At 39.8% G+C, this 27,443-nt stretch overlaps 1 protein-coding gene across 1 annotated transcript in view; it reads left to right on the top strand.

The window, feature by feature from the left end:
- Positions 1 to 27,443, top strand: part of CD36 (CD36 molecule) — an 81,244-nt gene that overhangs the window by 9,001 nt on the left and 44,800 nt on the right. The window lies entirely within an intron of this gene.

Genomic DNA, 27,443 nt, shown 5'->3' with positions numbered 1-27,443 from the left:
TCAGTGTAGTGGCTGAGAAGCCTCTCTCTTAGTGGGATTTCGGTGATAAAGACTCAACATACTTGGGACGCCTGTGTGGCTCAGTCATTAAGCATCTGCCTTCGGCTCAGGTCATGATCCCAGGATCCTGGGATCGAGCCCCACATTGGGCTCCCTGCTCAGTGGGAAGCCTGCTTCTCCCCTCTCCCACTCCCCCTGCTTCTGTTTTCTCTCTTGCTGTGTCTTTCTCTGTCAAATAAATAAAATCTTAAAAAAAAAAAAAGACTGAACATACTCTTCTAGCTTCTCTTGAAGCAGAACTATGAAGCTCTTCATTACTTCAATGTCCTTCAGCTCCTGATGGGTTTCTCCTCCCCTGCCCTGGCTTATGTGTCTCATCTTGACATATTCTTTTATTCTCCATTTGATACAGTTGCTCTAACCTCAAAATCATTGTTTAATGCCACTTTGCAAAACTATAATCATCTCTCTTGTTCCTCATCACCATAGTATCTTCTAATTTTTCTTCAAGTTCCATTTAGTCTTCTACAACATTCTGGGGAACCGTGGTACTAAATCTGTCAGAGCCTCCTGATACCAGGGGCACGAGAGCCAGGCTTTTGAGATAGTTCATAGTCATTGTGTTCTTCAGCCAAAGACAAGCAGGAACACACCTGCAGTTGAACAAGTTGAGTTGATTACTCATTGCTGAGGGCAGAGTGTACCACAGGGAACCAAGGGTGACTCAGATAGGTGTTTGAAAGATTCTTACAGAATTTGGACTTCGATTGGGTGATTGGGTGGCAGAGGGCAGGGAGAGAGGGCAGTGGCAAGGAAACAGCTTTGCCCTGAATAGAATATTGTTGGGAAGCAAGGTAATTTTACAACTGGGTGTCTAATATAGCTAATCTAGGAAGAGGCAAGATGAGACTGGCAGAGGCTGTAGTTGGCACAGAAACAGCGATAACCTTTATTAGCTGGGAAAGGGGTTGCGTCTTATCTTAGTGTTCATAACTGGTCTATGTTTGTTTATTTTTAAAAGATTATATTTATTGGAGAGAGAGAGAGAGAGGACACAAGCAGGAAGGAGGGGCAGCGGGGGAGGGAAAAGCAGACTTCCCACTGAGCTGGGAGCCCCATGCAGGGGTTGGATCCCAGGACCCTGGGATCGTGACCTGAGCAGAAGGCAGACACTTAACCAACTCAGCCACCCAGTGGCCCCGATGATTGGTCTATATTTAGACACAATTACAGAGTGTTTTGTTTTTGTCATGACCCACCGTGATCATAGAGTGGCCATGTCTAAAGCTGATATTTGTGAAATTGTTCCTGTTTGACAAGCAGATACTAAAGCCTGGCTCTTGAGTACCAGGCCAGTGTCCAGAGACAGCAAGACCTACCTGTCACATAGCAGTGGGTGAGGTCCTGACATCAGGGGCGGTTTTCTCTTTCTTGTGACAAAATTCTTTGTTATTTCACTGATGAAACCTACTTCTATGAAGTCCACTTTCCGCTACATTGGTGATAAGATTCTAATAGAGCTTCTTTGTAATTTTCTTCCTAAGCCCTAAGGTACGGTCAATGCACTGAGTATTTTAATACAAAATTTTATTTATTTTATGCTAGCTTATTTTTTTATAATTTTATTTATGATTTGACAGAGAGAGACAGCAAGAGAGGGAACACAAGCAGGGGCAGAGGGAAAAGCAGGCTCCCTGCTGAGGCTCCCTGCGGAGCCTGATGCGGGGCTGGATCCCAGGACTGTGGGATCATGACCTGAGCCACCCAGGCACCCCATGCTAGCATTTTGATAGTTAGTAAGAACCACAAGGGATCCATCTGTGTAACTATAATGCATACCAGTTTCAGGAATTGATTCATTTCTTTGCACTTGTACCATGAAAATGAATTTGTTATGTAAATGAAAAAATATACCATTGACTGATGTGAAATAAATGGAATAAAATCTTAATTTCACTTAGTGAAAGTTACTTGTGGAGAAATTAGAGGGTCTTTCCACTTAGTGCATAGGGGAAGAGCTTAATTAATCAGATTGCAGAATCTTGGAGTTGAGAATTACTATAAATCAAAGTATTTCTGGAAATAGATCTAAGTTGAACTTAAATAAATGTGGTTAAAAATAAATATGCCAAACTTCTACTTAGATATTCTAGATGCCTCCTGAAATAAAAGGCATAATCTTACTTTTTCTTTTACATAATAGACTATCATTGTAAGTTTTGCTTGAAAGAATATCTAGGAAGTGATTCAAGTTCATGATTGAATAATTTTCAATATTTTAGTAATGTGTGGATTTAAGATCATTAGAAACATTGACAAATACCCCATGCTTATAATTTGCTTTAGAACTTGTTAGGCTTCTGTAGAGGAGGTGTGGGTTGGGATGGCATAGGTTGTGGGGGCGGTGGGGAAAAGAAGAGATAAAATACAAATTAAGCTTGATTCCATAGGTCACATATGGGAAAAATACTTTTCATAATATAATATTTAAGACACTTGGAATATTGTTAAATATACCACTTGTTTTATATGTACTTACTTTTTAAACATGAGACGCATCATAAATCCAAGATTTCAGTCCCATATGTAAGATTAAATTTCTCCATCTTGGGGTGTTTTTCCGATTAGTCTTAAAATAGAATAAAGGCAGTACAAAATAGAGATTTGTTTTTCACCTCTGCTTTTTTTTTTTTTATCATATTATCTTCTTAACAAATAGAAGTTATTTTCATTGAACTTTATAGAATTTGCCCTTTAGTTGCCCTGAAGATAGGATCTAAACAAAGAAAGATGTGCATTTTTTATTTTCCCAGTAAGATTTACCCTTTCACATGATCCTATTTCATCTTTCCTGTTTTCAAGTGAAACATGTAGCTTTGTTTTATGGAAGCCAGGAATAATAATTTACCTAATGGGAAACTGAAATTGAGAAGTTAAAGCTCCAGTTAAACATTTCAACTGTTAATTAAGCAATAAGGCTTAAGTCTTTTTAAATATTACAGATATCTGTTAGGAGCCTAGGTGATGTGGGTTTATTCAAGTCTTGTACAACCACTGGAAGCACTTTGGATCCTGAAATCCTGATAGTTCAGTGGTTATAGCAAGATCCTGATAACTGACTTGATTCCTTGTTTATAGTAATAAAAGAGAAATAATACCAATAAATATAAAAATATCCATTTGTTACTTGGGAAGTTAGTATTCTTGGACAGTGTTCTTTATTTTATGCAGGGTCAAATTTGCATAAATGTACTTGTGGATATGCATTTTCTTTAATACTGCTGGAAGTTTGCTACAGATAAACATTACTGATTTTTGTAATGGTCAAAGTAATTAATTACTGCTTTTTGTAATGGTCAAAGTATTTTTGTGTGCTCAGTTTAGCAAGAGATACCTATTTTAAATGGAAATAAAAGAGGATTAGGGCCACTTTCCTTACCTGAAACATTCCTGCACTTGGTGTATTTCCGCAAACTGCTCACACATCACAGGTACTATTAAAACAGTTGTTATGACTTAGGTCAGAATAAAATGGCAACTTTCTCCTCCTGCCTATATCTAATCCTTGTTTCTCCAGAGCATATCAGGCTTAGGGGCAAACAGAGGTGATTGTTTTTAATTGCAAAAACTAACCAGATTATTTCTTGGAAAGTCTTCGTGTTTTCCACCGGCTTAAATTCTCTTCCATTCTTTATCCTGTACCTCTTTAAACTGTCCTAATGCATTTATGTTTTGTGCACCACTGGCCAAACAAGACACTGTGCATATGTACACCAAAAAGCAGGTTCATACAATCTTTTTACTTATTGCTTAACAACATAAGTTGTTAAGGTACTTCTCAAAGATACGCAGACTAGACTGACCAGTGTGTCCTACTCATTGATCCATGGCCTTCATAACAGAGCCCTCTGTCTCTTGACCTTTGTTCCCCAACCTTAGCCCCTGTGTCTCTCCCCGACCCCCCACGATGCTGCAGGGCTCCCCCAATTCTGCTCGACCTTGTGAGCCATACTGCAGCCTGGGAAAAGTGAGAAATGAGGAGTTTAAATGCTTCTTAATAGCGGCTGAAGGCCGTGGGTGCCCTGGTTATCTGCTTTGCTATTTGTTCGCATTATATTATAGTTGGCACTTCAGCCAGTGTATGAGAAATGCTCCATCCTAGGTTTCTTGGGGTGTTAGTGTTTTTGTCTCTGCCTTTACTGGGGCTATTGGTTCAGCTCTTACTCCGTTTTCTGTACTTCTCCTCTTCCTAGCCCTGCTGTTCTGCTCCAGAGCCCCGTCAAACAGGCTTTCCAGGATTATTGCTCCCAGTTAGGAGGAGGACTCCAGGGGCTGGCTTCTCAGTTTGATGACCCCCTTGCCGCGGCTGTCGCAGTAACTGCAAATATTCCCAGGACGCCCTGTTCTGTCTAGAATGACTCTGTCTCCTCCTCGTTAGACCGGATACAGAGCCTCGTGTTGTGCTTCTGTGGACTTCCATTCCAATCTACTACTTTTAGTGCAACCCTTTATAAGGGAAAACTCTTATCTTGTCATTTCCTCTACTTACAGTTGCTTAATGAGTCTCTTCAGCTTACAGAATAAAATTCGAGTTTCTTAGAAATATGCAGGGGGCCTCAAAATCTTGTTTCCACCTATTTTCTTCACTTTTTGCTGCTTCCTTAAAAGTGATTTTGTGGTCTTCCAAATACATCATTCCCTTCTGACTTCGAATTTATTCATACTGTTCACTTTGCTTGTCCTGCCTTTTCTTCCTCTCGCATGATTGGAAAATATCTACTTATCCATTGAAGCCCTTCCTTTAATGTATAGTGTATCTCCTCTCAACAAAACCATAATCTATTAAACACCCTGTTTTTACTCCTCTTGTATCCCAGTGCCAACCTCAGTGTCTGGATAAAATCAGTGGCCAGTAAGTGTTAAAATGAACATATGAGTAAATGAGTTTCCTAACACGTTTCCTCCCTTTTAATCCAAAGCTTGGAACTTTCTTTACTTCTATTTTTTATAATTTATCCCAGAAAAGCTTAGGAGAAAAGCTTTATGAAAACTCTTGGAGTTTTCCCCAATAGCAATTCCTAAGTGTAAAATTTATATGGCATTAAGTAGATCTGAATTCAAGTCTTAGTTACAGTTTCATTCCCTTGGACAAATTGGGCAGCTCTCAGTGTCTCAGTTCCCATCTGTAAAATGGGTGCAAAATTATTATACGGTTATGATTTTAAAATCCAAACTATACTAAAAAAGTTGGAACTCTAAATGTTTTTTTAATGTCCCTCTCAGGTTCAGAATTAGAAGACATGAACTTCGTTTCCTGTTCTCTTACTGTCTGTGATAAAAATAAATTTTAAGTTCCCCTCTCTGCTTTTTAGCTAAAATGAGGCAGCTATACCAGATGATCTATAAAGAATCACCCAGTCTAAGTTTACTTGATCATCTGTCATCTGAATCTATTTCCTTTCTTATGTATATATGATTATACTATAGTTTCCCAAGTATGTTTTTTTGTTTTAATTAAATTTTTATTTTTTTTTTTAGTTTTCCCAAGTGTGTTTTTAAAATTATTGACAAATGAGGATAATTTCAGCAGGGGAAAGTGTTCTAAATTTACAGGATAGGTGTCTGGGAGCTTGTAAGCAACAGGCTACAATATCCTGGTCAAATTCCAAACACAGAAGTAAATTTTGGTGTGTTGATTTTCTGATCTACAGGCTTGTGTAGCAACTATTTATAAAGATTCCCAATAAAATTTTTAGACTAAATAGGAATGATGTCAGCAAGAGAGCAGTTTTGGAAATTTCTAGCACCCATTCTGTCCCAGACACATCAATCTGAACAACTACCTACACATGAAAATCCCTTCACGAGAGCTAAGAATTCCAGGTGAGGAATTATTGTACCTGCGTGAAGCAGGTGTCCTGTTTTTATAAAGATGTTGAGACTGTATTAGATGACCTCAATATTTTCAGTGAAGTAAAAAATAAAGCAGTTTTCTGAGAAGATATATTTCCTGGGAAACTCTTGAGAAGATCAAGACACAGAAAAAACGAGGCAGTGATGGTAAGAGACCCAAGGTTAGGAAGAAAAATTAAAGGATTGAAAGTCCTTACTGTGGACAGCTCAGTTCAGATACAATATTGTTTCAAAATGTATTTGATTGGGGCACCTGGATGGCTCAGTTGGCTAAGTGTCCCCCTTCAGCTTAAGCCATGACCCTAGCATCCTGGGATCCAGCCCTGAGGTTCAGCGACAGGAGATCCAGCTCCTGTTCATTGAGGAGCCTGCTTCTCTCTCTCTGCCCTTCACCCCACTATTGCTCACTCATTTGCTGACTCTCTCTCAAATACATAAAATCTTGAATAAATAAATAAATGTAGGGGCGCCTGGGTGGCTCAGTGGGTTAAGCCGCTGCCTTCAGCTCAGGTCATGATCTCAGGGTCCTGGGATCGAGTCCCGCATCGGGCTCTCTGCTCAGCAGGGAGCCTGCTTCCTCCTCTCTCTCTCTCTCTCTGCCTGCCTCTCTGCCTACTTGTGATCTCTCTCTGTCAAATATATAAATAAAATCTTAAATAAATAAATAAATAAATAAATGTATGTATTTGATTACCAAATGAATGTGATTGAGCGAAAGTCAAATAGTATTTTAGCACTTAAAGGAAAACAATTCAGGGATGCCTGGGTGGCTCAGTTGGTTAAGTGGCTGCCTTCAGCTCAGGTCATGATCCTAGTGTCCTGGGATCGCGTCCCACATAGGGCTCCTTTCTTGACAGGGAGCCTGCTTCTGCCTCTGCCTGCCTGTGCTCTCTCTCTCTGTCTCTCTCTCTCTCTCTCTCTGACAAATAAATAAAATACTAAAAAAAAAAAAATGAATTGCCCTGGTTTCCCAGTCTTCTCCCATTCCCCATGTCTCCTCCCAGGAGAAGAGTACCTTGGACTTTTTCTAGATAACATACCTATAGTGTTGATGCTTGATTTAAAAAAAAAAAAAAAAAAAACTGTTGTCTTTTACACATTAGCCTTTGATTTGCTCCTGTGGAGAAGGAGGACCTCCCTTTTATTGTATATACACACAAACCCCTCCCCCCAGTCAACCACAACCCCCACATATATACCTTTTCCAATCCAATCAGGGTTCCTTCCTGATACTACTGACTGCATTCATATGTACATTTTCTGAAAAGCAGAGCAACAAGTTGAGAATGAGTGCTTGCTTTCTGGTCAAATTTACCTTTTCCTGGTGATGCTAATTGCCTCCTTCAGTCTTCTTTCATCCTCCTGATCCAATATTACCTTTCTACCCCCCCAAGCCTCTGACATAATTCTTACCCTGAAACTGCCTTTAAATTTCCTCATGGAAATTCCCTTTTTGTCTCTCAGTTGTCAGACCAGCTATTTCTTCAATCCTCTGTCTTCTGGTTTCTTGGTTTAACTTCCTTGCTTTGGTGGAGTTTCTGTTCTGGGAGTTCCTTGAGCTCCTTAGGAAAGGGTAAAAAACAAATTTGGGAACTTGCAGACATTAAAATGTCTTTACCCTCATTCTTGAAAACCTGTTTGCATATAGAATGACAGATCATTTTCCCTCAGATGGTTGAAGAGATTGCTCATGTGACTTCTAAATTCTCAGTGTTGCTATTGAACGTTGTTGTCTTTCAGACTTGGGTGTGACATTACTCCCAAGCCCACCAGAGGCTTTTAAGGCTTTTGTTTATTCTTGGTAGTCTCAAGGCTCATGAGTACAGACATCTAGGACACCGCAGGGGCCCTGTGAATCCACTGTGCTATGGCTGGGTGACTTCTTGCGCTCCAGACATTTCTGTCCCTCAATTCTCGAAAATACTATGAATGCTACCCTTATTCCTTCATTTTGTTTCTGGTTTTATTTTGCTTTCCCTGGAAATGGCTTCACGTGGATGTTGCCTCTGCTCTGCTCCAGTGATGATGCTCTCATGACTTCTCTGCGCAGCCAACACTCTGACTCAGACACTTGAACGGCTCTGCTGACTCTGCCATTTCTGTGAGCATCACTTACATTTTCCAGATTGCTCCCTTTTATTTCCCTCTTTGTGATTTTATGATTTTCTATTTCACTATTCAGTCTAAAGACATTAATCACAAAAATATTTAGTGTTTTCTTTATCCCCTTTCGTTTTATTTATCCTTATTGTTTGCTTGTCTGTTTTAAATTTTGTCTTGCATGTCAGGTGTTCCTCAAATGTCTGATGATGGTCCATTTATATTGAAAATGGTGGCAGATAAATAAAAATCTCATTCATATGGGTTTTCTCTTACCAGTAGGGTAGCCACTAGCCATAGGTTGTTCTTGAGAATTCACTTAGTCCAAAATGAGATGTGCTGTTTTTTAAAATTTTATTTGATTTTATTTATGTTCAGTTAATTATAGCATATCATCAGTTTCAGAGGTAGAGGTCAGTGACTCATCAGTTGTATATAACACCCAGTGCTCATAACCTCATGTGCCCTCTTTAATGTCCATCACCCAGTTACACTATCCCCCACCCTGCAACCCTCAGTTTGTTTCCTGTGGTTAATGAGATGTGCTCTAATAGTAAAATAAACTTGCACTTCTAAAACTTTGTATAAAAAAGGCAAAATATCTCATTAATAAAAACTATAATTTTTATTTTGGTTATTAAAAAATAATGCACTGTAACACTATAATACAATACATATGATATTATTTATACATACAGATGATAGTACTTGTGATGTTGGGCTAATTTATATATTAATATGAAAATTAATGTCACCCATTTATGCTTTTAATGGGCACCTGGACATTTCAAAAGTATAACATAAGGCTCATGGTATACTTCTATTGGTCAGTATCGCTCTAGAGGAATCAGGTAAAGTCCCAGCCGTGTTGTTGTCCTACTCCACGGCCCATCTCCACTAGGATGTCCTAGCAACACATTTTCTCTTACACCAGTCAGCTCCCCCAGAAAGAATCCTGTCACTTCTGGCTTGCTAGAGTTCTGTCACTTCTGGCAATCGATAAGGAATCAGTATGTAGAATTTCACTTAAACTTATCGCAGCGTGGATCTCCCTTGTGCCCATAACTGGGCCTCCTGCTCTTAAGCCCAGAATTCTCTGGCTCAGTACCGCCAAAGAGAAAAGACCCCACCTCTCAGCAGGGTGAGGAGGGAGAGAGAGCAGGCTGAGTGGAGTGTGTGGAGAGAGGATCTAGGGTATAGGACTTACAAAGATATTCAACCAAATTATTCCCTGCTTCCCATGGCACCCCATGCTGCTAATCCATGGCCCCATCTCTGGGACTCTAGAAGAGATTCCTTTTGCTTCTCACTGGCCTCGTGTTCTAGGCATAGATGCTGAGAATCTCATGCTCTAGGGTCTGCTGAGCAATTACCATTGGTCCATTTGCTTTCTAATTATTGAGTTGTCTCTGGCCTCTCTCATCTAAATACTTGGGCTGAACACATGCATTCATGTTTTCGTAAGCTCTGTTACTTGCATTTTAATGAAATTTCAAGTCCAAGTGAAAAAGCATACAATCTGCCATGTTGAACCAAAAGTCTTAGAAGCACTTCATCTTTCCTGTCTTCATTCTTTTCCATCAGGTTGTTCTCAGGCATTTAAGTCTCCTATAACCCAGTCTAAATATACTTACCTCTACCTGTATATATATCAAACCAGGCATAGTTTGTTCATACGCCTTTTTTCAATCATGCCAGTTACAGTGCTAAATGCTTTGTGTAATGACCTAGTTTTATTTTCTGAGAATCCTACTTCCTTCTACTTGGATCTCAGAGTTCTGCAAATATATTCTTAGAATTCCATGTGATTGTTTCCTACAACTTACAGTTTTTTTAATAGGATATAATGTTGTTGGGACATATTAATCCAGCTAGTTTTGTCCCTCCCATGCTCGTCATTTGAACTGCAAAATAGGAAGCTGCAAATCGGGGAAGGGCCTTAAGTGGAGGCAAGAAATGGACTTTATGTGACTCTTCAGTTTTTGTTTTTGTTTTTTGAAGATGTATGTATATGACAGAGAGAGCATACAAGCAGGGGGAGTGGGGGAGGGAGAAGCAAGCTCCCTGTTGAGCAGGGAGCCTGATGTGGGGGCTGGATCCCTGCACCCTGGGATCATGTCCTGAGTCAAAGGCAGAAACTCAACCAACTGAGCCCCCTAGGCTCCTGTTTCTTTTTTTTTAATTAGAGAGAGAGAGAGAAAGAGCATGAGGGAGGAGGAGACGGGCCGAGGGAGGAGGAGAGAGAGAATCTGAAGCGGACTCCACACTGAGCATGGAGCCCCAAGGAGCCCCACATGGTGCTTGATCTCATGTCCCTGAGATGATGAGCTGAGCCAAAACCAAGAGTCAGATGCTTAAGGGACCGAGCCACCCGGTCACCCCAACTCTTCAGTTTCAATAAAGATCTGGAAAGCAGTCATGATCAACCTGAAACATTTTTCATCCTCAACATTATCCTAAGGCAGATAAAAGATCATTAAGCTTGGACTGGAGTGGGAAAACAGCAGCTTAGATGTGAAGGAATCCCAGAAAGTTACTGTGGTCTCCCTTACGGTAGACCCATTGACTAAGGCACGCTTTCTCCCCTTTCTCCCCTTAGGTGAGTATGACACTCTTAGAGCTGAGGTGTGGCTCAGAGACTACAGTCTTGGAAAACACTGTGTCCTTCATGGCGCCAGAGCCGTGGTATATCCGTGGTGTATCCGTGGTATATCCTGGGCTCTCTGTGACATATAGGCAGCTGTGTTTAGAAGCACATTCATGAAGACCCTGGGACCCTAATAGTGTGCTCAGGGTTCTAGAAGGTTGTGTAACTAAGCAGAAGAGCAACCATCATCTGCCAAGTGCTCATGGCCGGGGAAAGCCATAGCCACCATTCAGAGCAGGTTCTGTGTTCTCATCTCTTCCTCTGAATCTAACCCCTACTGAGAAACCTATTGTTGAGAGTTTAAACCTGAAATGACTGAGAATTGTTCAAAAAAAGGCGGGGCAGGAGTTTCTTGAAAGTGCCGATATGAAATATGCTGGAGCAGATCAACGAAGACTTGAAATAAAAAATAAAATGTAGAAAAGAAGAATTTCATTTCTGCACACCTGAGTCAGTGATTCTGAAGCTCATTTCCATTTCAGTAATAAACAGCTATTCCCAAAGTCACCAACTCTGACAGCCATCTTTTGCCAAAACAAATGGAAAAGTCTTTGAAGTTTACCAGGCCTGCTTCCCTGTGTTGTGTAGAAGTGAATTCTCTATTCCACATTTCCTTTGTCAGGATAGACTGTTCTCTTTCCTGGAGGGGTGGAAACTTCGACTGGATTTTTATTTTATTTTATTTTTTTATTTTTTAAAGGTTTTATTTATTTATTTGACAGACAGAGATCACAAGTAGGCAGAGAGAGAGGAGGAAGCAGGCTCCCCACTGAGCAAAGAGCCCGATGCGGGGCTCGATCCCAGGACCCTGGGATCATGACCTGATCTGAAGGCAGAGGCTTTAACCCACTGAGCCACCCAGGTGCCCTGTATTTTTATTTTAAACTTTGATTTTATTTTGAAACCTTAACATGGAACATTTTCTCCCTTTAAAGCAATACACACCCTTCTATGTGACGGGTGATCCTGTGGCATTTCTGTGGTCTCTGGTTCAAGTTGATGGCACGCACACACACATGCATAAGCAATTTGATCACATAACTGGTTTCAAGATGGTAAAACAGCACAGTGTTCTAGTGGCTGCTTCCGAGAAAAGGTAGCATTTCGGAAGCTGATCATTATTTCCTAATAAGTATTATTTGACAAGTGTGTCGGTGTTCTTCCATACTTGGCCGACTTTTCTTGGAGCAGTCTGCTGCTTGTAGACGAAAGCACCCCCATCAGTGCGGCCCGGGCTCAGCCCTCTTAGACCTTGAGCCAGAGACTTAATCTGTGTCAGTCCTTTTGTCCCTCCGTACTTGGGTACTTTGGCCATTTCCAATACCGGGAAAACAATAATCCTTCAGATGGTTGTGAGATGTAATAAGACCCCTATCAAGTTCGTGGAATGGTGTGTGGTCTGTAATGAACACCCTCAGGGTTAACACAACACAGTTTGGGTTTTTCAGAAAGAAAATGTGCTTTTGATAAGATGACCCTTTCACAAATGAAATACAATGTGATTCTACAAGAAATAAAAATGATGTGATTAGTTAAAAAGTCAGCTGACACACGATAAGACTCTGTCAACCCGGCCTGCAATCAGATTCTGGAGATAACTGCAGTGACTTTTGAAATTACTCATGAGGCAAAACTTTGGTTTTACTTAATCTTAAGGCTGAAGGGGCAGGAGGTTCCGTTGAGGCAACTAGACTAAAATAATTATTTGCCCGGTTGTCTCATTCTAGAAGCTTGCCCATATATCCGAACATTTATCTGTGAGTTTAAACTTGGAAGCTCAGTGATGTTTGGAGAGAAGAGGAATCCAGTCCCTGCCTCCGGGGACTTTGGGAGTTACCTCTTTGATAGAGGACAAAGCAAGACTTGACTTTTTATTACCTAATCCAGTTGAGCAATAAAGAGGGAGAGACTCCAGGATAAACTGCCTGACAGAGGTCACAGGGAGGATTGCGTGCTGAGAGTGTTGTGTTCTCATTGACTCTTTGTCTTGTTAGGAAAGCCTCGAAGTAAATGATCATGACCAGAGAGCATTTTATTTGGGTGGCACCTGTAGGAGTTTAGATTTTAAAATGAGTGATCTGGAGTTGGGAAAAGACTTTTAAAGTGAGGGAAATAGAGGTGATTAGGGGACAGTCAGCACTTTTAGAAAGCCAACTTTTTGACCTAAGGCTGCAGTGTAGGCTGTCCATATTTTAAGAATGTTTTACAGTGAAAAATAGGGGAACTAATAAATTTTTCTTTAAGAATTTTTCCTCTGTGCTTCCAACTGGAAACAAATTTCACCCCTCACTCCTGCATTTAATTTCTTTAAATAAGAATACATTGCTTAAGTTTCTATCTTTTGTGAATTAGTATTTGTACAACCTCAGGTTTCTTGTTTCCTGAGGCATATGAATGTTTGCTTTCTCTAACGCCTAACATTCACAGTAAGATGATAAGTTTTAGCCATAACAAGAGATATATAAATATATGAAGATCTTCTTAAAACTTACTTAATACAAAAGGAAATTTACAACAGTCATAAGCATGTACATTTTGATATGTTTAGCCTGACTAGTTTTAGATTTAAAAATCATTAAAGTGCTTTGAAAGTTATAGGTACACCTTTACTTTTCATCTTCATTATTTCCAAATTAAATTGGTATGTTTTGGGGTGCCTGGGTGGCTCAGAGTGGGTTAAAGCCTCTGCCTTCGGCTCAGGTCATGATCTCAGGGTCCCAGGCCTCTCTCTGCTCAGTGGGGAGCCGGCTTCCTCCTCTCTCTCTCTCTCTCTCTCTCTGCCTGCCTCTCTGCCTACTTGTGATCTCTATCTGTCAAATAAATAAATAAAATATTTTAAAAAAAAAAGAAAAGAAAAAATCGTTATGTTTTTATAGCAGTCAACATATTTGTACTCATTTTCTAAATTTAAATGACCTTTCATTATCTATGAAAGTACCAAACAACCAATGATGTTCAGAAAATGCATCCAGTATTTTCTGTTTTGTTGTTTTGCTTTTCTTTTCTTTTCTTTTCTTTTTTTCTCAGCACTGAGTAAACTTTTGTGCTTCGAAGTAGAATTTTTAGTTCTTTCCTGGACTGACTTATGCAAAGTTATAACTCACAGCAACTTAATACAAATTGCTTTTGAGTTTTAAGATGAAACCACATTTTAACCTAACAGTGCCTGAACTTAGCAGACACTCGGTTGGAAATTAATTTCCTCTAATCTTGTTCATTTTGATACTGCCACATTTTTTTACATTTTCTTCCTTGAAGTCACTAGCTTTCTGGTAGAAATTGCTATATCTTTCTGGTAGAAATTGCTATATCTTTCTGAAGATGGAGAAATATCGTCTGTCTTTCACTCTTCTCTGAGTTGGCCAGTACATGGTAATTGGTGTGTGAATCATGTGCCTGTGGAAGGAACTGGAAATAGTTCCTCTCTGAACCCTGGCATCTCTTTTTCTGAAATCTCCCCCGTCTGCAAGTCACCCACTGCACCGTAAACTTTCCATCAGACCACCTGTTGTCCTAGTATAGTAATTTTTCTGTATGTCTGTCTTACTCCATGAAGCTAAGGTTTTATTTTATTTATTTTCATAATGTCTGCCCCCAGAAATACCCAGTGCCAAGAGGAATAGATTTTTAAGACCACGAATTTATTATTTTATTTAACTATAATCTCTACATAAAAGTAATGAAAATAATTCTAAAACCTCAAAGTAGCTTAGCAAAATGCATATGCTGAGAGCTTTATTTGGACAAAAGGTAAAGATTTAGATCTTGGCAAGGAAATGGTTATATGTAACCATATATACTTACATTTTTCTACCAATCTTTGATACTACTTGTCATTAGATGCGTAAACTCAAGGTCATACATTTCATACTAATACTGAAAATCTTAGCATTTTTCTAATTTTCCTAGTTTCCCCTGAGTTAGTTATCTTCTCTGTAAAAATGTAGCTAATAACACCTAATTACAGAGTTTCTTGTGGACTTGAATAATGACACATGGAAGCATTTAGCATGATGCCTGGCCCATGGTATAGTGTTAACAAATATTTGTCTTCTCCCTTGCCCTTTCCTAGAATTTTCACATTGTCCCATGTGAAAGGGAAGAAGTAGAATATATTAATCAATTAGAAATGTTTTCTTTTCATGTTTAGTAATTTAAGTAACTTTTAAAATGTTTAAAGATTTAAAATTAAATTTGAGAGGTCAAAAAAGCAAGAACCAGAATAGTTTTACAAAACTTTAGTAACAGGGGCTAGCATATGGGAATCAAAAAGAGGGGTAAATTATTCTAATTATCCAGAAACTGAATATTAAATTAACATTGCTGAAGAAGAACAAAGTATAACAGAACGCACACAAAATTAAAGCATTGCCTTAGCAAATTATCAAGGTAGAACCTGGAAGAAGATATGTGAAAAAGAGGTAAAAATTGGAGAAAATAGACACGTAAGGAGAAAAAGCAGTATTCTGGTTGAGGTTTTTGTTTTGTTCTATTTCATTTTGTTTGGGGTTTTTTCTGGTTTTGTTTTTGGTTAGGACAAGCATTTCCCATTTCCGGCTCTCTGGGTCTTTGTAACCTCTTTTGTTAAATGATTGGGACCAGATGACTCTTAAGGTTCCTTCAGTTTCTGCAGTGTAAAGGTCATGAACAGAGAGAAGAAATGTGTCATACGCAGAAGTGGGCGAAAGGTCTTTGAACGAAGAGTCACAGCTATTTATATCTGAATACATGTGGATGTTCTGGGAACCCAGGAAACTCTGTGGTCTTCTACCCTAGAAGATTGATGTGGAATTGCCCTTTGTGTGTGAGCTATATCCTTAGAATGAGAGCTCCTTGCAGGTAGGTGTTGCTCAAGGATCCAAGCCAATTTGAGCATCCACTATTACCAGGTTATTTTAGTAAATAGTGGTAGCCTTTAATAACTAACAGCAGGGAGATCTCAGATCTCCTGCCCACAATGGACAAAGGGAAAGCTCTCTCAGATGGACTTCTGACTGAAACAGATGAATAACAAGCAGGAACTCAACCTGGTGCTCATGCTCCGGGAACCCTTCGCTCTCCGTAGGCCCAGTACGTCTTACATGGATGAGTCGGAGGCATATGCGTTAACATACTCACAATGGAATTCTGCTAACCACCCAGTCCCAGGCAGATAACCAGGAATACCCCCAAATCAAAAGCTAGACAACGGGTCATTTCTCAGTGAGCCTTACGCAACCAGGCTTGGTGGGTATAAAGAGCCTACAGTGTAAGAGGAGGGAGTTAGCCATATGTCTAGCCAACTCAAAAATCTTTCACTTCATCACTGAAAACTTTACGATTTTCAGTGGACATTTTTTAGGGACATTCTCTGACTTTAGGAGATAAAGATAACAAAATTATAGACTTCGGTTACATGCTAAATAGCTTGACGATGAGCATTCGTAGCCAGGATAGCAGCCCGTTTTGAGAAGGTAGCTTAAAAATGCTTAGTGCTCGTGGGCTGTTTTCCTATATGCCGCTTCCAGTCGGCGACGAGAGAAGAATTAGACACAAACAAGTCAGCTGCAAAAGACTGGGAGCAGGGGACCACAGTCGAAAAGGACGGCCGCCAGGAGCAACTCCACCGTCTCACTTTTATTGGATAGAAAACAATAGCCAACAGAAGGATTGATGAAGGTCACACGTTAATCCCGTCTTGCAGACACGCAGGAAGGAGGATAAAGTTTGTAGTTAACCGAGCACATTCAAAGGACTCATCTAACTAACAACGGGCTCTTCTGGGAAGAGAAAGGAGCGATCACGATCACGAAAAAGGGAAGCAGGCGGTTTTCGTTCCACCCTGAGCTGACCGGGCGTTCCCGGGTGCTCGGCTTCCCTGAAGCAGGCGGCGCTCCGCCCTGGGCGGGCCGGGCGTTCCCGGCTGCCCGGCTTCAGTGAAGGGGCTGCCTTCCGCCCTGAGCAAGCCGGGCATCCCCAGCTGCCCAGCTTCACTGTTGTACATCGTCCTTCTCCCCAAAGACCTGTTGTCAGTATATGTATTTCTTTTTTTTTTTTTTTTTTTTTAAGATTTTATTTATGTATTTCTTAAGGCCGTGTCTAAATGTGCTTGGCAACTAGTAAAATTCTCCAGGGGTTACAGTTTAAGTAACAAATTGTTCCGAGGGGCAGCAGCACTATAGAAGTATTTGAAGTACCTATAGAAGTATTTGAAGTACTTTACAGAAAACCTCACAATAGGAGTCATGCTTTCTTCCTTTTTGGGACGGACTTCTGGGCACCTCGTGGCCACATGATAAATCTTTATGGAGCACGTGTATGGATAAGGACTCATGTTATCAACAGTCGTCCCCAGGGAACTATTGCCTAAATGATGTGGGGAAAATCAGCTTTCATTTTGTCCAATTTAGCATATACCATATTGGCTTGATTTGGTGTTGGAGTGTCTTTGTTTCAATTTTTTATTCTAATGAGTTGCGTGTATAATAATATGCCCACCAAATACTGCTATCCTGGTTCTCTTCTATGGCCAAAGAATGTCATGATTCTTGTAGACCAGAATTTGCTCATTTTGTGAGGCCCTGCACCAGAAACCTCTTCTCTCCAGCTTTCACAAACTAGAATAGTCATCAATGCTTTGTTTCTTATCCTAAAGACAAGCATGCATGTTGTTGTATGGTTCCTAGGAGGATTGCGGAGTCCTATAACAAAGACACAGGATGAAAAGAGTCTAGGGAGTTGCCTTGAGAAAGTAAGTAGGGAGATCCCTGGAGAGGGACCTGCTTCTGTGTTCTTTTAAACGTCACAGAGTAATTGTTTCTCTCTCTCTCTTTTTTTAAGGGAAAGAACCAGAGTGAGGAGCAGCTCACTCTCTTGCTGGGGAGGTTGGTAAACACTGGCGGCAGGGTTTATTGTGGCTTAGGAATCCCACTGCCTAAGTGGAGTGTCACTCAAAATTCCACAGCCATTCTTGGATACTTGGAGGTGGGGCTGACTGATGTACAGCAGGGACTTGACCCTGAACTTGGGCCAGACTCAACCACAGTTATCAGTGTTAATTCCGTTGTCTTCCAACCAGCATCTTGCAAGTGAGTTAATATTGGCGGCCCTGGGTTTTTTCACCGGACTTCGAACTGGTAACTACGCTTATGTAATCACTGTGAAGTTTTCTAGCTTAACAACGTAGGACTCAAGACCAGTGCCTGCAACACTCAGATCTCTACGTTGATCTGATCGTTGCTTTCTTCTTGTCCACTGTAAGCTCTACTTGTAGTTTTTCTCTTCTCTCAGTGAGTGAGACCTGCACCTACAGGCAGCCTAACCAAAGCTTTTAGATAAGAAGTTATATGTAAAAGAAAATGTAAAGAGTTGGTCAGGTGGAGTAACTTGGCTGTGAACTTGTCAGTGAGAAGTACAATACTAAGTGATAAGAGGTTATTCAAAGATACTTGAAAGTCTTCAGACCCTCCAGTGTACAAATGCTTATACGCACACACAGCGACGGAGGAATATCTTAATAGAGCAATAACATACTAAAGGGCAAATTCATGCTCTGTTGTCTTTTACTCTTAAGAATACCTATGCCCAGGAAGACTGATGTAGACGGTCATTTCTTACGTGAAGAAGCAGTTACAATATCATTACGCAAGTTTTGAACTCGCCGGTATTAAGATTGTAAGGCAGAGTGTTCTCTTCCCAGTCTCAGAGGAAGCAGTGGCTCTCTTCCACACTTAGAGTCAGCAGTAATCCCTAGAGGTCACAGGTGGAGTTTGTCCTGCGGACATTCCTGGTGTGACTCGAGTGGACAGCTGGCTCCTGTGACTTGTTTGAGAGGTGACTTTGCAACTTTATTTTTTTATACTCAGGTGAGAGAACTTGGTCATCGTATTGTGATTATCAAATCTTTGATTCAAAGGCTAAGAAGATATAGGAATTAACATTAAAAAATTAGCCATTCCATGAAAGGCAGTTTTCGGGTAGCACATCATTCCTACACTGTTTCTGATGGTAAGAACCAGCCACATGGAATGATGATAGGAGGCATCAAAGACCAGATACAAGAATTTGGTAACATTTTTACAGATTTCAGACATAGCCATTTTACTGGTCGCATACAACCATTTCTAGTCATGGCATTTTTTTTTGACCTGCATTGTGATACAGTGTTCTGCGGGAAAAAATGATATCTGTATCCCTTAACTTAAATGATCTTAAATAGTTGGAAAGTAAACCTTGTGAATTATAAGACAGCTTTCAGTTCACATCTGTGGGTATTGTGTGAAGACAAGGGGACCAAGGAGAGAGAGTGTTTGACAGAGCTAGGGACAGGAAATGCTAATAGAACCTCATTCAAAGAATCATTTGTGACCTTGCTTGTACCTCAGACCTATACAATTCTGTTTGACATCTGGGTGGTTAATACTACTTGAGCATTCTGGACATGCTGTAACTAAACATTTCGGTACCAGATTACAGGCCATTACATATGTTACCTAAATGTAAGCCATTAGAAAACAAACAAAAAATTGAAATGATGTGCTGTGAGGTAATGCAACTAAACAGATATAGTTTTTCTACTAAAGGGTCAGGATTTTGTAAATGCCAGCATTATGCAGATGACTTTGTCTTTAGACAGTTTGAATATGAATATATATATATATATATATACATACATATATATATGATCAGAGTGTTAAGTGGGTGATATCAGGTACAGAAAATGATCAGTACCAAGTACGGGTTGGGCAGACAAATATTTGTTGAATGAATATTTGTCTGCCCAGCCCGTACTTGGTACTGATCATTTTCTGTACCTAATATCACCCACTTAACACTCTGATCATCAATTCCATATACATACATACATATATGTATTCTATATATATACATATATATATACACACACGTATATATATATATATATATAATCAAATACTATTATTTAATAAGTTAAATGGGTGTCAACACAGGAGCATTTTATAGGAGGTCTACTGGGTCATCAGGGAATCCCACACTAAATTTGATACCACGGGTTTTCGTATTTCTCCCTTAAGGATGATGAAAGATCAGTGAATTCCTAAGTATCTGAAGTCTGCGGAGTCTTAGGTTGCTTAGAGACTGAGTGACTATGGGCTTGCTATGGTAACCCAGTTTATCAGTGAATGCAGAGCCAACATAGCTGGCGCGGTGCCACATCTCCGTACTTCGCTGGTAAGACTATTCAGATCAGGTCCTCTGTTGTAACAGTACTTTCTATTATTTATACAGTCAAACTAAAAATAAAATCACAGACTACCAGATTTCAAAGTAGCGACCTATAGTTTATAATGGGTAGAAACTACATGAAAATTAAGCTTCCATTTACGGTGTAATTTTGGTTATTTCCAGCACATTATGTGTGCTGGTTATTAGTCCATTGCCTACCTTGCTTTTATACAAATGATTTTCATTACATTGAAAGCATGAGAAAGCAGGACTAGTAAAGTATTTAATCTATGTGATAATAAAAAGGTTCTGTAAATTTGACTTAGATTAATCGTTCCATGCAAATGATCTGTAAATATATCTATGTATGTTATGTTAAACATTTTAGCAATATTTTCATTTTATATTAACTCTTTATTTGCATACAGTAAGTGTGTTTTACACAAATTTTTTCTTTTTAAATCTTGTGCTTTAAGTGATATGCCATGTCATCTGACATACAAATGTATTAGATAATTTATTTGGAAAGCACATTTTTGCAATAATGGAAAAGACCTTAGAGACCTACTCTCATCCTCACTTTGAATATTTGCTCCCTGTAGTACCTTTGCAGCTATTTTGTCCTTTCTGCTTTTAGACATGGTTTCTGATTTTAATGACATCTTTTCATACTTTTTGTATATTCATGCTCTGTTTGACAGTAATCTCTGCACCTCTCCGTGGGTGGGTGCCGTATCCTTCTCCTCTCCCTGTTGATCCCACCTTCCCCGTGTTTATTCCAGTCCCTAGCAGAGCTGGAGCCTGCAGCCTCTCCTGAGGAAAGAATGCTACCAGGTTCTACCTGCCGTCCTTCTCTCCTGGGTTTTGGCATTTATGCATTTTGTTTTGATATTTAAGAGTTCATTGTATTAAAGGTTCTCCTGAGAGAGAAAAAAAAAAAAAAAAATCAGTGTGGCTCAGGTTTTCATGGGACAAGGAAGGATACATTTGGTGATATTTCCAATTTGTTCTTTGTACTTTGTTCATTTCGACAGAATTCTGAAACTGATCAGTGTGTTGGATCCTCCAGCATGTCTTTTTCAGCTGGCTGATGCCCAACTTAATGATAATATGTCTCAGCTCATGGATGGAAAGAAGTACAAAGACGGAACTTAGGTCATTTTTCTTGAACCAACTGCTCTCAGAACAGAAAAGCCACTTCCCAGGGGTGCCTGTTTAAGGCTCCAATGACTGCATCATACTACCCCTCTTGCCAAAGGTGCATTTTGAAGTCAGATAAAGGCCCACTGTTTTGTAACAAAATAAGTGTGCAGTCCAGAACAAGTCTTCTAGACAACCCAGAGGAGTCAAACTATTAGCAAAGGATTACCTAAATTAGTTTGTAAAAAGATAGATTGGCATGTAAAAAGTTAGATGGTAGAGTATAATATTTGGAAAACTTGGAAAAAAATTCTAATAGGCAAAATAATATAACACCCTGGGGCACCTGGGTGGCTCAGTGGGTTAAGCCGCTGCCTTCGGCTCAGGTCATGATCCCAGGGTCCTGGGATCGAGCCCCGCATCAGGCTCTCTGCTCAGCAGGGAGCCTGCTTCCCTTCCTCTCTCTCTGCCTGCCTCTCTGCCTACTTGTGATCTCTATCTGTCAAATAATAAATAAATAAATAAATAAATAAATAAATAAATAAATAAATCTTTAAAACAATATTTGGAAATCTTCATTTTTTTTTTTAAAGATTTATTTTAGAGAGTGCGTATGTGCACACACAGGTGGGGGAGGAACAGAGGTGGAGAAAAGGGGGAGAGAAGCAGACTTCCCACTAAGTGCAGAGCTCATCACAGGGCTCAGGCTCAGTCCCTTGACCCCGAGATCATGACCTGAGCCCAATCAAGAGTTGGATACCCAAACAAGTGAAACTCTCAGGCGACTGTAGAGATCTTCATTTTAATAAATAAATGTCTCTTCCTTGCTGTGGACCGATAAACATAACTGGTATATTAGATTCATTTAAAACACTTGCAAAGATCTTATTATATAGGACCATGTCCTTCATCCTTGCATTGCAGTTCGCAGTAAATATCTGTGAACTGATAGAAGTAAAGCCCTTCATAAGGACATGGTCTCATGTGGAAGAATCAGACTGTTGGTTCAATATGTGCAGATTTTTGCTGAAAGCAGATCCCAACTGTACTTTGTTTGATTTCATGCCTGGTGTCTACTGGGAAAAAAATATATATATATACACACACACACATACATACATATACATACACATACCTGGAAAATAAGAAGTCTTTTTTTTTTTAATTAATATGTAATGTATTATTTGCTTCCGGGGTACAGGTCTGTGAATCAATAGTCTTGAATCAACAATTCACAGCACTCACCATAGCACATACCCTCCCCAGTGTCCATCACCCAGCCACCCTATCCCTAACCCCCCACCCTCCAGCAACTCTGTTTGTTTCCTGAGGTTAAGAGTCTCTTATAGTTTGTCTCCCTCCCCAGTCCCATCCTGTTTCATTTTTTCCCTCTGACCCCTACAACCACCCCACCCTTCCTCTCAGAGTCTAATCAGAGATATATATGGTAATTGTCTTTCTTTGATTGACTTATTTGGCTTTGGCTTAGCATCATACCCTCTAGTTTCATCCATGTCATTGCAAATGGCAAGATTTCAGGGGTTTTTAATGGCTGCATAGTATTCTGTTGTACATATATACCACACCTTTATCCATTCATCTGTTGATGGACATCTAGGTTCTTTTCCATAGTTTGGCTATTGTGGTCATTGCTGCTATAAACATTGGGGTGCACGTACCCCTTCGGATCACTACATTTGTACCTTTAGGGTAAATACCCCATAGTGCAATTGCTGGGTCATAGGGAGCTCTATTTTCAACTTTTGGAGGAACTTCATACCGTTTTCCAGAGTGGCTGCAGCAGCTGCATTCCCACCAACAGTATGGGAGGGTTCCCCTTTCTCCGCATCCTTGCCAACATCTGTTGTTTCCTCACTGGTTTATTTGAGCCGTTCTGACTGGTGTGAGGTGGTATCTCACTGTGGTTTTGATTCTTATTTCCCTGATGCCAAGTGATATTGAACACTTTTTCATGTGTCTGTTGGCCTTTGGATGTCTTCTCTGTAGAAATGTCTGTTCATGTCTTCTGCCCGTTTCTTGGTTGGATTATTTGTTCTTTGAGTGTTGAGTTTGATAAGCTCTTATAGATTTTGTATACTAGCCCTTTATCTGATATGTCATTTGCGAATATCTTCTCCTATTCTGTCAGTTGTCTTTTGGTTGTGTTGACTGTTTCCTTTGCTGTGAAAAAGATAAGCAGTCCTTTTAAACTTGATGTCAGATAACCTGGTAACTCCTCTTCTACCAAAGTATTCAACATACCCATGTCTCTTTTTTATCTATGCTGCGGTACCTCTCCTATAGGCTTTTCAGTATCTATTCAATGCGTATTTGAACACCTATTATGTGGCAGCCACTGTTTTAAAATCTGGGATATAATGATAAACACTACTGACATAGTTCCCAATAAGTACATTATAGGGAGCTCCATGGTGACGGACTCCCTTGCAAGTCATGAATAAACAAACAAATGATGAATTGAGCTTTTTGTAACACCTTTTGTGAGTATAACACTAAGGAGTTCTGGAGATACATAGAAGAAAATATAGTCACATGGTATTTTATATGTGCTTAATATTAATATCTCTGTAGCATGTAGTGTAGAAAACCATATTTCTTGCTTTTTTTCTTTTTAAAGGCCTCCTGGTTAAGTCCTATTTCTTGACCACACTTAATGAACCAGAATTTTGGTTAGATATTTTAGTTGCTTGAAATATATGTGACCTGAGGTCTACCTTTTACATAGACTTTGGGTCTTGTAACCCAAGCTAGCTGAAGCAACCCAGGGATTTTTGGCTGTCCACATAACTGAAAACCCCAGTTAGTACTCTTTATGCATAGTTGGATCAAACTTGCTAGTTCTTTCTCCTTAACTTTTTCTGTACTTCCCTTTTTTTGGGGTGTTGTCTTTGACTTGGACTAACTTTCCTTGAGATTTTGAGACGTTCTGCAGCAGCATGCATATGTGTTTCCTTATTCTTCTACATTGAGGATGGGGATGGGGGAGAAATAATAGTAGAAAGAGTGATTCCCACCCATGTTGTGCAATGTTGACCAATGTCTTTTTGAGTCCTGAGGGAAAATGTATGTTCTGGTAACACTCTCCATTTAATTAAAGGAAAGTATTAAATGGAACATACGTATTTTTAGAGGAAAGTCTCTAGAATCAAAACCTTTATAAATAAAAACAGGGAGCGGTTTTTGAATTTTCCTTCTGAACTTAATATTTAAGGGCATCTCTAAAAGCTGAGTCAGCTTCTCATGGCTTCCATGTCACAAGCTGCTCCTTCCTACATGGGAGGAACTAAGGATCTGAGGGTGTGAAGCTCCTGAAGAAATGTTACTGTCTGTCTTTCCTCTGGGAAGTTCTCAAGCATAATGAAATATCCCTTACAGATCATGATTTAGTGAGTTAAAATGGCCGAATTTAGTCAGATTTATTCATTATGTTTCATCTTTAAAAATCAAAGCCAGTTTCCCAAAGCATGTCTTAACACTTGTGTACTGGACTTAAAAAAAAAAAATTATTCTCCGTTTTAATTTATTCCCCTAGGATCAGAGGAAGATTGAAAGAGTGACCTATACAGTGGTAGACTATTCTAGAAAGAAAAGTTTTCCAAGTAATAAATTTGCACCAAAAGACTTAAAAAGAAAATCAGACAGTATTTTTCCCCTAACCTAGCTGACATGAGCCAGAGAAAGTCTACTAGTAAATAGTACAAATATAATTAAATCTTCATTTTTTTTAGTTTCATGGTTTGAATAATTTAAATATTTTATACTTCACAGGGCGGTAAATATGAGGTTAAAAGAACAAGTGACAAAATAAGGCAAAGTTTAGGCAAAAGTATTTTCTGATAACATTTGGTATATTGAATTCCCATTTGGAGGCTGGATGCCTTTCAAAACAGAAATATCTGTTAAGTGGATAATGTGAGCCTGTTTGTAAAAGGAGCGAAGGGTCAAATGAATTCATGATTTCCGCTGATTTAGGGATAGCCATGCTTCTGTAAATGCAACTGCGCGAAGTAATTTTGGATGCAACTCCAAATTTATATAACCAAAATCATGGACCCTTTTGACAAAATACTAGAAAAATAAAAACGAAATACCCAATAGGTGCATAGAAACCAACCAGGACAAATACATGTAGGGTGACCAAGGAAAAGAAGGAAAAATTAAAAGAGAAGCTTATGAAAGGTAGAAATCTATGCTGAGACTTATTATAAAAACAATATTTGGGGACATGCCTCTTTATAACGTAGGAAATATTTTCATGGTTTCTATTTTTGAAATGAGTTAGTTCATGAAATGGTATGGTTTCCGTGCTTTCATGGACTCCCTTCAGCTCCCAGTATTACCCGAGGTAGCTGCCTTTCCTCCAGCCTACCATGATGACCCAGTTTTCCCTGAGGAGTTGTAGGAAATGAGAGGAAAAACAGGCCTAGCCTCATTCTTGGATCATATCCAGGAAATGGTTTTTAGCCCTTGGAATACATGGAGGATGCTGCTCCGAGCCTTGTATCTGTGGCTTGGGAAAACAATCATATTCTCAGCATTCACTCGGAACAGGAAAGCACTGTGCTGTTAACAGAAGAGCCTCACAGAGTCCAGTGAAACGCCCTCAGAGAACAGAAGCACTCCAGTTCACAATTGTCTCCTTACCCATGAGCTGGAGGCAGGGTGGAGGGGGACAGTTTGCCTGCCTGCATACCACAACAGACAGACCTCAGGCCCCCACGGCCAGGAAAACAGTTGGGTCCCAGCAGTCCCTGAGGAGAGCGGAGGTCATGAAGCAGAACAAAACCAGCAGGACTGAGAGAGTCAGGCGAGGCTGACATTCTGTAGCAATTCATACTCTACAAGCCGCCGCTGTTTACTTGAATCACACCCTCAGAACAAAAGAGAAGAATGACCTTCAGGAATCTGAAAGGGATGGTCATGAGAAACATGTTTTGGGTCCTGGGTTGCTTGTTGCAGAGCTAGGACGAGGACAGAGACTTGTGCAGAGAGACAGGGCGGATGCTGCCTAAATCCACCTAAACCTCCCCAGTACAGTTACCTCCAGGTCATTTCCTTGATGAGTTTTACTCTCAATGCCCCAAAGTGCAACGTAAGCTTTTTTTTTCTTTTCTCTCTTTTTTTTTTTTTTTAAGATTTTATTTGAGAGAGAGAGAAAGAGACAGATAGCGAGAGAGAGCAGGAGTGGGAGGAGAGGGAGAAGGAGCCCAATGCGGGCTCTATCCCAGGCCCCTGGGATCATGAGCCTAGCAGAAGGCAGATGCTTAAGGGACTGAGCCACCCAGGTGCCCCACAGTGCAGGCTTTAACGCTGCTGCTACTGAAATGTCACAGCCAAAATTCAGTTTCATAGGCAAGTCAAACTTCTTTATGATTCAGAATCAAAGTGTAGAGATTACAGAGGGGAAGGTTTTACTCTACCTCTAATGAGCCATGAGCAGATAACCTTGCGATCACAGAGACACATGGAGGCCAGTTTCAGGGTTTTGATATTTTAGAATTATCCTGAATTCACCTATCTGTCTGTGTCACAGAGTGGTAGTGTATCACTTTTTATTCCATCTAGGTTCTTATGTTTATGGTATCTGGAATATGCCTGTTGAAATATTTAAAAGACGTGAGCTAAATGATTCATAACATTTGCAGGTAAATATTTGCTTCTGGAAACTTTATCATATATATTTATATAAACAGTCTGTGTGTGCATGTGTATATTTTCAGTGTTTTTGTTGTTGTTTTCTTACTACTGTACGAGGCTTTATTCAAACTGAAAACTACCTCTAGTGTAAGATGTTCCCACCTTAAATCCAGTGGATTCTTGGAAATCTTAAGAATATATTTCAAGTTCTTCCAAGGAGCTCATTGGAAACGTAGCACTCTAACGTAAACTTGTGGGTCTCTTTGAAGGCAGGAAACTCAGGCTTGCCCAGGAGCAAACCCTTCCTTTAAGCCCACTAAGAACCAGCCTGAATGACGCTGATGATTTGATTTCACTCTAGGACTGATAGACTGTTTTATGTTCCCTTAAACCTTCTAGCAGAGGCGGCTGTGTCACTCAAATGTAGGCTTTGTGCCAAGTGATTCTTTGTAGTGTAAAACTCTTCCACTTTAGACAAACAGAAAAAGAAAGGCAACAGGAGTGTATTTTTTCCTGTGTGGTGATTTTTAAAAATAAATTGTTGTTGTATAACCTGCATCTTAGAAACTTCTTTTCATCTTTAAAGAGACCTAATTAGGTATGCTTCTATGTCCCTGGAAAAGTGTGTGCATACATGTGCGTGCGTGTGTGTGTGGATGTGTGGGTGTGTGGGTGTGCACATGCATGTGCATTTAACTCTTACAGGAATCTGATGTCCAAGTGTTGTGTATCTTTGAACTTAAGGTAACAGATTGTCCAGTGGCATGGATGTCCATACAATTAAGGTGGTTAGTATGTCTAC

The sequence above is a fragment of the Mustela erminea genome, chromosome 11 (genome assembly GCF_009829155.1).
Source record: "Mustela erminea isolate mMusErm1 chromosome 11, mMusErm1.Pri, whole genome shotgun sequence".
Lineage (NCBI taxonomy): Eukaryota > Metazoa > Chordata > Mammalia > Carnivora > Mustelidae > Mustela > Mustela erminea.
This window is presented reverse-complemented; position numbering and strand designations above follow the sequence as displayed.